The 10325-nt window shown below is 34.1% G+C and overlaps 1 pseudogene across 1 annotated transcript; it reads right to left on the bottom strand.

The window, feature by feature from the left end:
* Nucleotides 1–5074: 5074 nt before the first annotated feature.
* Nucleotides 5075–8464, bottom strand: LOC143534298 (AAA-ATPase At2g18193-like; annotated as a pseudogene). Its single transcript, XR_013135524.1, has 3 exons — nt 8177–8464; nt 7304–8045; nt 5075–5555 (listed from the first exon to the last, which is right to left on the bottom strand). The product of XR_013135524.1 is annotated as an AAA-ATPase At2g18193-like (transcript).
* Nucleotides 8465–10325: the final 1861 nt, after the last annotated feature.

The following is a 10325-nucleotide window of genomic DNA, read 5'->3' as shown; positions in this document are numbered from 1 at the left end:
CAGTAGTTGCATCACCAAGCATCAGAGAGGTATAAACATCATCAAGACATCTAGAGCAATCGGGATGCACAGATGCTAGATGTGCTCTAAATCTCGGTTCCCACTTAGCAAAATCACTTAACTTCATAAGTTGGGGACATTTGGAATGTGAACCGACTTCAGCGTCTAAGTGAAGCATTTGTTGCATCATTATATTTTGAGATGCCAACGCGTAAAAGTTAGCCATGTCAAAAATATGGGTTTAAATGATCAACAAGTCCAAGTTTAAAACTTAAGGGTGTAAAGTGTAAGTTCTTGTAACGAATGAATCAGTTCTGGTAACGAATGATTAAAAGTAACACGAATGGTATAAGGTTAACGTAACGAATATGGACGATTCTGGTAACGAATGGTATCAAGAATCACTATAACGAATGATACCAAATGTGTAACTCGAATAGCTATAATGAATGTCTGGTTTTTGAGTAACGAATGATCAGTTTATCATCACGAATTAGCAAACGAATGAACAAACGAATAGCATAACGAATAGGCTGTCACGAATGGGTATCTTGATAGCGAATGAGACTTTCATGAATGGTGTTTTTATGACGAATGGTCTATAGTACACGAATGGGCAGTTATAACAACCTGCCACGTGTCAAAAATGGTCATATGTCTGTAAAGAATGAACAACTACAGAATAACGAATGAGTTGTTATACGTAACGAATGAGATCTTCAAATCTTCAACAAGATTTCCAGATCCAAACGTAAATCCAAACATCAATCAAGCTTGTAATTCTCGTCCGAATCACTACCAAAATCAACAAAAACCATTTGAAAAACTCGTAATCACATCGTGAACCAACCCTGACTAAACCAAACCTCCAATTATCATCCAAACACGTCCGAATTCCATCAAATACATACACAAAACACTCTGTTCCATACAAACCATTCAAAACTTCAATTCCACTTAATTATCAAATAATAAACCAATTAATCTAACACGAAGCTTGTAGATCTTATTGCGAACTGAATTCAAATCAATTTGATATAAATTATCCATTTCACAGTGATAAATGGCTCAAAATCAATTAAATAGTTTCATAACTCAAACAATAACTATTTAACAATGAATTCTCCTTAATTCATCTCAATTAAACATCAAATACCTTAACAGTCGAACGTCTAGGCTCTTATACCACTTGAGAAACCTATTACGGACGAATCAATATCAATTTGTACTTTAATACACGAATCTAGTTCTCTGATATGTTATCGGTGATTGATTGAATACGTTTATGTGAAGTGTGTGTGTGTTGAGAGGGAATTTGAGCAGAGTAACGACACTCTAATAGTTATAAATCACACTTGTTTAAATTATGAATCGGGTTAAGGATATTTAGAGAAGATGAATCACATTCATTATACATGCCATAACGATTAGGGATCATTCGTCTTTAATCCCTAACATAACTTAATAGTATAGCGAATGACTCATTCGCTATACCTCATTCGTTAACATTCAATAAAGAATGGTAAATAATAGTAACGATTAGGCTCACTCGTTAAACACCCTTAACGAATGGCCAATAAACATAATGTATGGGTTCATTCGTTAAACATCCTTAACGAATGACCACATAAACAAATGAATGGAATGGTAATTACCAAAATGCCCTTTTATATAAACAAAAGATAAATTACAATATAAACAAAGACCGAGAGGACCAAAACAATGCACTAACAAACATATGCAGTAATATTGTATAACATATGTGCAGTACTAGTGCATTACATATATGTATTAGTACTTTGTTTGATATAAATACTAAATGTGTGTAAACTTATAACCAAATGATGATGAAGATTGGACACCAAAGAAGGTATAAAGAAAAGAGAAAACCCGGTGTCGGAAGATAAACAAATGGAGTTAATAAAACTAAATGATGGAAAAATAGCATAAGGCCTGTAATACATTCTTATTTGTCTCCGTGCCGGTTGTTTGTTGGTGCTTGTATACCATATTTCAAGCTTATTTGTTTGTATTACATATGTGCAAGGTATATTTTATTTACATTTTAGAAATTGCATATTTGTAACTGTCTGTTGGTGATTGCTTATAATCAAATTATAACCTCAATTCAAGCTTATTTGTTTGTATTACATATGTGCATCGTATATTTATTTACACTTAAAAAATATATATTTGTACTTTATAATAGTTAGCTTATGTCATATAGGTGTCTCAAATGATAAAATATTGGAACCATTACCGACACATGATATTCAAAACCTAAAAGATTCAAATCACATTAACAACCAAAACAATCATAATGCAATGTATTCAAAACTAAAAAATGTAGTCGTCATATATAATCAACCACGTCTATTTCTCGCTCATTGCACTAGGTTAATATGCGTTACTGACACGGTATGTATAAAAGACACCAATTTTTGGTAGAATTGCATCTACGGTCTTCTGATTTGTTTGCACATGAGGTTAATTTACATGTTGACCTTGAAATGAATTAAATGTTGATCAACAACTGATCTTTTGGGATCTAACAAGGATATACACACAGTTAATGAGTGAACAAGTTCTGACTTTAAACGTGAATATTTGAATGCATAACCATATGTTCTTGCAACATAACTGAAAAAATGATGAAGAAATACACACAAAATGAAACAATATCTCAGTCAAAATCAATTAACGACATGAAATTAAACTACTGATTAACCAATTAATCCAACATATGATATCACACAAACCTTGAAATAGAAAGCTTAAAAGCAAGTGTATCACACAATCCTTGAGCTAGAAAGCTTATAAGAAAGTGTAGATGGACCATTTCGATTTATAGCACATAAGGTGTTGGCTACATTAGCATGTACCTCAAGAAAGTTATGAAAATAGGAAGAAAACAATAGAGCAAGAATTAGACATCTATACCTCAGGAAAGTTGTGAAAATATGAAGAAAACAATAGAGCATGCATTAGACATAGATGACATTACATTGTTTCTAGAAAATATGAAAAAAGCACTCTACTCACATATCTACATTTTTTGCATTTTATCCATGTTTCTTCTAGAAAACAAGATACAAACAAATGAAAAGGATTACGAATCACACACTAATAATTAGGATTCAAAATGTATTAGTTGGTAAACTTTGTCCATATTTCATTTACTTACATAAACATCAAAGTAAATACATAATATTATGTTTAACCAGGTCACGCCACACACCTTTGACATTTATCAGTTTTTGCTATTATGAACTTAAACGAGTTATTTCAAGTTATTTCCTAGTATATTGACAATGTAAAGTAACTTCCATACAATTAAATTTATACAATTAAATTTAGATCAGGGACAGAGCAACATATTGTCGTAGCTTAAAGTACTATTTTCAGAACTTTGTGCATAACAGTACCAAAGCCTAACCTGAAACTGACTGCAAAACTAAACATGGTAAAAAGGTCACTTATAAATCCATAGGCACCATCAAATATGACATGTCTAATATGATAATTAAACTAAATATAAATATGTACTAACAAACCACAACTTTATCTACAAAGGCAGAAGGTAGTAGCAAAAAGTATATGAAGTCACATATAAATCATCCAAAAACATTAGAGGAAAAACTAAAAACAATGTAACCAAATAAAAGCAAAGTCAATTCCTCACTCTTCATCCAATTTAGCGGAATGCTCATCCAATTGAGTTGAAAGAAACGGATTCCTTGACATCACACATATGTATAAAAATTGTTGCATTAATCGAAAAAAATATGTGTTAATTTCTTGTACAATTTTGTATTGCATATATACAGTACGTAAAACGTTGTAATACATATACGTATTCTTTGTGGATTAAGATGTCAACTTTTTGTTCAACACATGCATATTGTTCTGAAGCTTTTAGATGTATTACAAACTGCAGAAATAAGAATGAATACGATTAAAAACATTAAAAATCATGAATAAACGAAACTAAATTTTGTTGGAGCATAATATCTTAGATCGACATGATATTAGATTAAAATCACACTTGAAATCGAGATGTATAATTGTGTATAATGAAATTGATACTAAATCAAAGACGTATGCAATCGAATTTACCGAATTTATCTTCGTCATACGCAATAAAAATGGATTAGGTATTATGGTGAAGAAGATAATGATGAATTGTTGATTGAATAGAGTTAGGGTCTACATAGACTTTAGGGTTCTGCATCTACATCGCACAGGGCGAGTCGTAGTATGTGTTAAGATGTATTAGGAATGCAATTTTACAAGAATAGCCCTCCACTTAAGAGTTTTCTAGTTCTCTCTCTAAAAATGAGTTCTCTATTGATATATATATATATATATATATATATATATATATATATATATATATATATATATCCTTCTTATTTAAATTGTCTGATTAAATGACTAAAATGCCCTCATTACAAATAAACAATATAATTTTGATACCATTAATTAATTTTTACATTTTTAGTTTTTATATATGATCTAGTTTTCTAAATATTTTAATTTTATTATTATTAATTTATACAATAACTGAAACAAGTTGGCACCATCATCTATTAATTTTTATTCTTTGTGACTTTTGTTAATTGAGAAAACCAAAATAAACAATGGTGCACATTTTCTGTCCAATTCGCGCCACCGCAACATTCTTCGATGTCAATTGTTACCATGGAGTTCTTCGCCGAAAAGCCACCATAGAATTTGGAGCCAACGATGGTGGAATTAGTTGCCGGTGGTTGACCCATGTTCTCCTCGCCGGTGGTCCAACGATGGTCGGCGATGGCAGACTACGATGGTGGAGGTGGCGATGGTTCCGGTCGGTCAGGAACAAACCCTTCTACGAATTCGGGTTTGAAAATTAGGTGTGGTTTCCGGTGGGTAAACCATTGTCTAGTTTTTAGACGTTAAAGCTTATTATAAATTGTAAAAGGGTAAATAGATAATTTTAAAGGAGAAATATGTAAATTGATTTTTTAAGTTGAGGAAACATGTACTTAAGGGACTTTAGCAAGAGATATATATAAAAATCCCTTTTGTTAAATATAAGTCATTTAAAAAAGGAATACATCCAAATGAGGTTTCAACAAGAACAACAAAACACCTCATTCTTAAATCATGATATAATTTTAGCCTTCTTAGTTTCATGAAGTTCCGTCTTCTTCATCATCTTCCATCTTCTTTTTCTTTAAAAATTTCACAACCCCTTCCAACACAGCATCCACATCATCAGATTTCATGAGTTCCTCTACCACCTCAGCCGGTGTAACCTTCTTACATTTGATCAGTTCATTAATTTCTTTAAACCGCCAATGGTGGTCGTGAATATTGAGGATGTTCGCCGCTAGTGTCCGAAACCCATCAACCGTCAAATACGACATGTGAATATGCACATCCATCCGCCCAGGTCGGAGCAGTGCCTGATCAAGTCTTTCTTTATGGGTTGTAGTGAATATTATGATTCGTTCATCCCCACAACAGGACCATAACCCATCTATAAAATTCAAAAGCCCCGATAAAGAGAACTGCAAAAGGATTGAAATTTGAAACAAAATTACACAACAATAGTGGAACGAGTGTAAATGAGTCAAAGTGTCCATTAGCTACTTGAGACTAGCTAGCTAAAATCTCAAATCATAAAAGGTTTATACGAGCTCGATCATAACAATAAGCTCATTAACAAACAAGCCTTTTACTTATCAAATCAAATCTGATAAATTAAAAATATATTTTATATAACAAATATTATAATATATAAAATTATGATAAAAACATCCAGATAATATATATATTTATATATATATATATGTAGGGGTGGGTTAACGTACTATAATGACTTATCATACATTACGTACGCGACATTCCAGAGCGTTAAATTAAAAAACACGCGGTGGCAATTTCATAAATAACCCAACGATAGTTCGCGATCAAAATTCGTCGATTACAAACCGACTCTGATCGAAATTCGGAACTCGTCACTCAATCTAATCCAATTTCTAAACTCTAATCACATCTAATCTCTAAAGTCAAAAACCAAATCAAAATCGAACGGCAATGAACATCAAGAAATCTTCAAAATTTATCAAAAAATGATTATATAATCAATCGAATTTATGTGTAGAAGTATTTAGATTCATCAATCGATTATGAAATTACAGAAATAATGCACTCAATCGAGCTCTGATTAGGGTTTAAAATATTATATTTAAACGTTCTGAAACAAAACTGAAGACCTTTAAACGTTCTGACCAAAAACGAGCATCTTTAAACGTTCTAATACGTTCAAAGAAGTTATGGGTGTTATAAAAAGAACATCTTTAACCGTTCTAATACGTTCAAGGAAGTTCTGGGTGCTAAAAAATGAAAATCTTTAAACGTTCTAACACGTTCAAAGAAGTTCTAGGTGTTTAAAAAAGTTTAGAAGTGCATTATTTCAATTCAAAATAAGAAGATTGAAATAACTGAAGTGTGTGTTTGCAAATGACGCCGGTGACGATGGTTGAATCGATCAACGGTTAATTAGGATGGAAACGATTTGAAATAATTTACAAATTTGCCACCACGTGTTTTTTGAACTCTAGGGTTAAGGGTGTCGCGTACGTAACTTACGATAAGAGATTATTGTATTTTATCATTTATATATATATATATATATATTAATATACAAGACTTGCAAATATAATTTAGCTCTAGCTCGCGTCAACTCGTTTAGCCAATGAAACGAAAATTTATTAACAAAAGTATATAGAAACTGATTTTCAATACATATTAATTATTTAATAAATAAAAAAATATATACATGTATTAATTAGCTAACAAATAGTGATAGTTGCTTGTTGGAGGATTTGAATGGCGAGAAACGAAAAAGTGTTCGAAGGAAAAGACGTCAAGATTGAAGAAGTTATAGGATATATAAAGTCTCACGGCTTTTTGTGGTTCAAATATAAGTCAAAAAATAGAAATTTAGATTGGCAAGATGGTGTAATTTTGATTTATTGTAATTTTGCATAGGTATTTGGTGGCCTCTCGTGGTCTTGGAGTTGGTGGTTGTTTTGTTATTAATATACACAGTTCGAAAAAAAAATTAGCTAACAAATAATTAACAAACGTGTCTAAATCGAGCTTGAGCTTAAAAGCTACTCTCAAGCCAGCCACGAGATTAGGAATGGAACTTGAAAGGATCCGAACTCTCGAAAACTGAACGAGCCTAGCTCAGGCTCGGTTCAACTCGAAAGATTGAAGCTATAAAAGATTGAAATAACGGAAAACTAACCATGGGATCACGACTGGGCTTAGCTTCCGGAAATTTGGAGGGAACATTCCGATCCGGCAAGTGTATGCTACAATCAATATCTTCAATCACAAGTATAGACCGATTCGTTGTTCTTAACATCAATTTCTTCAAACTTGAATCACCTCCAACCTGGGTCAACTGTAAGTCAAAGATATCAAACTTCAAATAATTAGCCATGGCCGCTATCAAGCTCTATTTCCCCGTCCCAGGCGGACCGTACAACAAGTACCCTCTCTTCCACGCCTTCCCGACTCTTATAAAAGTCCTTCCTTTTTATAAACAAATTCAAATCATCAATGATGGCCTTCTTCATATCCGGATCCATCGCCAACGTGTCAAATGTTGACGGATGGTCCAGATTCACGGACTCCTTGTACCCGCCTGGTCCGCCCCCGTACGATTGAAGGTTATGTAGCTTCACCACTTTCTTTTGGTTCTGCAGCTCTTCTGATCTTGTAATTATCCATGGCAAGTACTTGTTTACTATTACCTCTTTGTATTTTTTGTCAAACTTCAGCTCTATGTACTTTCTCTCGGGCGAAAAGCCGCTGCCGGAGCTACTCTTCCCACCACCAAAGTCAAAGTCGTCTCCGCCTTGTCGTTGCTGTGGCGGCTGCCTGACGTACGTCCACGTCACCCGAATCCCCTGGACGAATCCTTTATCGACTCTGATTCGGCAAATCTAACACTGATTTGGGTTTCCTTAGCGGATTTGGTGATCCTGTTGTTATTATTATTAATAACAGTTCGAGTGCAATACAATAAAAAAAAAAAAGATAACCATTTATATCATATCTTCCGACTCTGATATAACAATAAACATAGATATATTCTTTTTAAGGAATCAATTACCTGAGTCGTTCGGAATCGGGGTTGATTCTGGAACAAAGGAAGGCTTCAGCAGCGTCGAACATGTGATTCGGCGCCATGCCGTCTTTCTCTTCGAGGACGAGAGTGAGTTTGGAGGATTTGGGTTTCCAGTATAACCCAACGGCGTTGACGACATATCGGCGAAGTTGTCTAGGGAAGAACTGATCGAACATTGTACGGAAGAGCATGATTGATGTTGACATTAAAGCATATGCCGACAGCAGAGACGACGGTGTCGGCATCTCCGGGAATGTACGAGCCGCCATTCGTGTTGTTGAGTCGAATGTGTTTGTGTGTATTTAATGGTGAAGATATAACGTATATTGTGGATGTTTGTTTTTTAGTTTTATTAAAAGAATTTTACTAAGAAACTTATTATTGAAAGGTGGCTTTTCGTAAGTTTTTACTAAAAAAACTGTGATACCCGGAAAAATAAAAAGTATTATTATATTTCATAAACAAGATTAAGACATGTTTAGGTTGGATTAAGTGAAGACTAAGACACATAAGTTAAATATAGTATTTTAAGCTAATAATGAATGGAATATATACATTGTAAAACATGTGAAAAGTGAGACGGAATAAAGAAATTCGAGTGAAAAATGACGGATAAATGAACGTATTCGGTTAAACGTGTGAAAATTCAACCCGACATTCGAGAAAGTGTCCAGGGGTGAATCCATTTGAATATTTTAGAAGATCAAAAACCGAGAACGAAGGCGAAAACGTGACTCAATTCTGAGTTATAACGAAACGCGAAAATGCAAATTAATATTTCCAGACACGTCCGTTTAAGCACATGTACCGATGAGCATGTAAAGTTGATATTATCTCCGTATTTGAGGTTTATTATTTAGATAAAATAAATTAAATAGACACCATAAGTTTGGATGAGTTGTTTTTGGGAAAAACAACACTAGTTTTATTAAGTTCGGAATAACACGGAACCGACATTGGGTAACAATCGTCAATAACTCATTAACGGAAATAATAAGTTAACGAGACAAATTCAAGTCGAGACGGAATAAGAATAAGTATTTTGACGAAATGTATTTGGAAAATACAACGTCACTTGTAGTAGCGGGTTTGTTAAAGCGAGAGACCGAAACACTATCGCAAAACGCGTTTAAAACCGGACTATATAAGGTGGGTTACCCACTTTATATTCATTTTAAATCAAACTTATGCATTTTTAGAGAGATAGAGAGAGTAGAGAGAGGTTAGAGAATTCCGGCAAGGTGGCCGGCGGCCGGTGGTGGTTCGCGGTGGCCAGTGGTGGTCCGACGTGGTGGTCTGGTGACGGCCGAAGCCCGTCTTCTACCCGGAACCATTTTTCGACGTCCCGAACGCGATGGTAAGCTTCGTTTGTCCTAAATCTGAGCTTAAGTTCGTTAAAAACTCATTTTAAAATCTGGACAGATTGTAATAGTTTTGCATGTCCGCAGAGATCGGTCTATAACTGAAGATCTAACGGTCCGATCATCTTGATATTTTTACAGAGGGTTCATAACCCATAAATAATCATTTTGAACGGTGGAGATGAAGATCGGAGTTCCTTAAGTTGGGTTTCTAAACCCGTTTTAGTGTTCATCTTGCTGGGCGGATTTTGAAAACGCAAGTGTAAACAAATGCAGATTCCCGGAGATCTGACCATCGGATCAAGCTGAAATTTTCGGTAAACTTTCCTAACATATAGATCTTTGATTCCACCGAAGTGATCTATGATCAGATGTTTAGATGGTGAGTTATAAGCTTCGTAAGTTACTGGTAAGATTATAAAACAAAAATAGTTTCTTAAAACAAGTTGCATGTAGGTTTTGAGGTGTTGTACGGACGGTCCGAGACCGGAGAAACGTTCGTGACGCAAAAACGAACGCGTTGATGTATCCGGATCGCATTGCATGTGGGTTTTGATCAGATTTCTAGCCTCGAACCGTATCCGAGGAGGTATATCGTTTATATCTTTAAGTGTTAAAAGAATTGGATAACGAGAGATTGGTATAAATATTATAATCGGAAATAACTTGGACAATGAAAATCTTGTTAATAATTATTTAGAAAACCTCTAGATACTATCAAGTGATAAAAATGGTACAATTGAAACTTGGACGATTTCGTGCGTTTGTATATA

Source organism: Bidens hawaiensis, unplaced genomic scaffold (genome assembly GCF_021521415.1).
Source record: "Bidens hawaiensis isolate Kalapana, Puna unplaced genomic scaffold, B.hawaiensis_p1.1 tig00010127_1, whole genome shotgun sequence".
Lineage (NCBI taxonomy): Eukaryota > Viridiplantae > Streptophyta > Magnoliopsida > Asterales > Asteraceae > Bidens > Bidens hawaiensis.
Note: the sequence above shows the minus strand (reverse complement) of the source record. Positions and strands in the feature narration are given on the sequence as shown.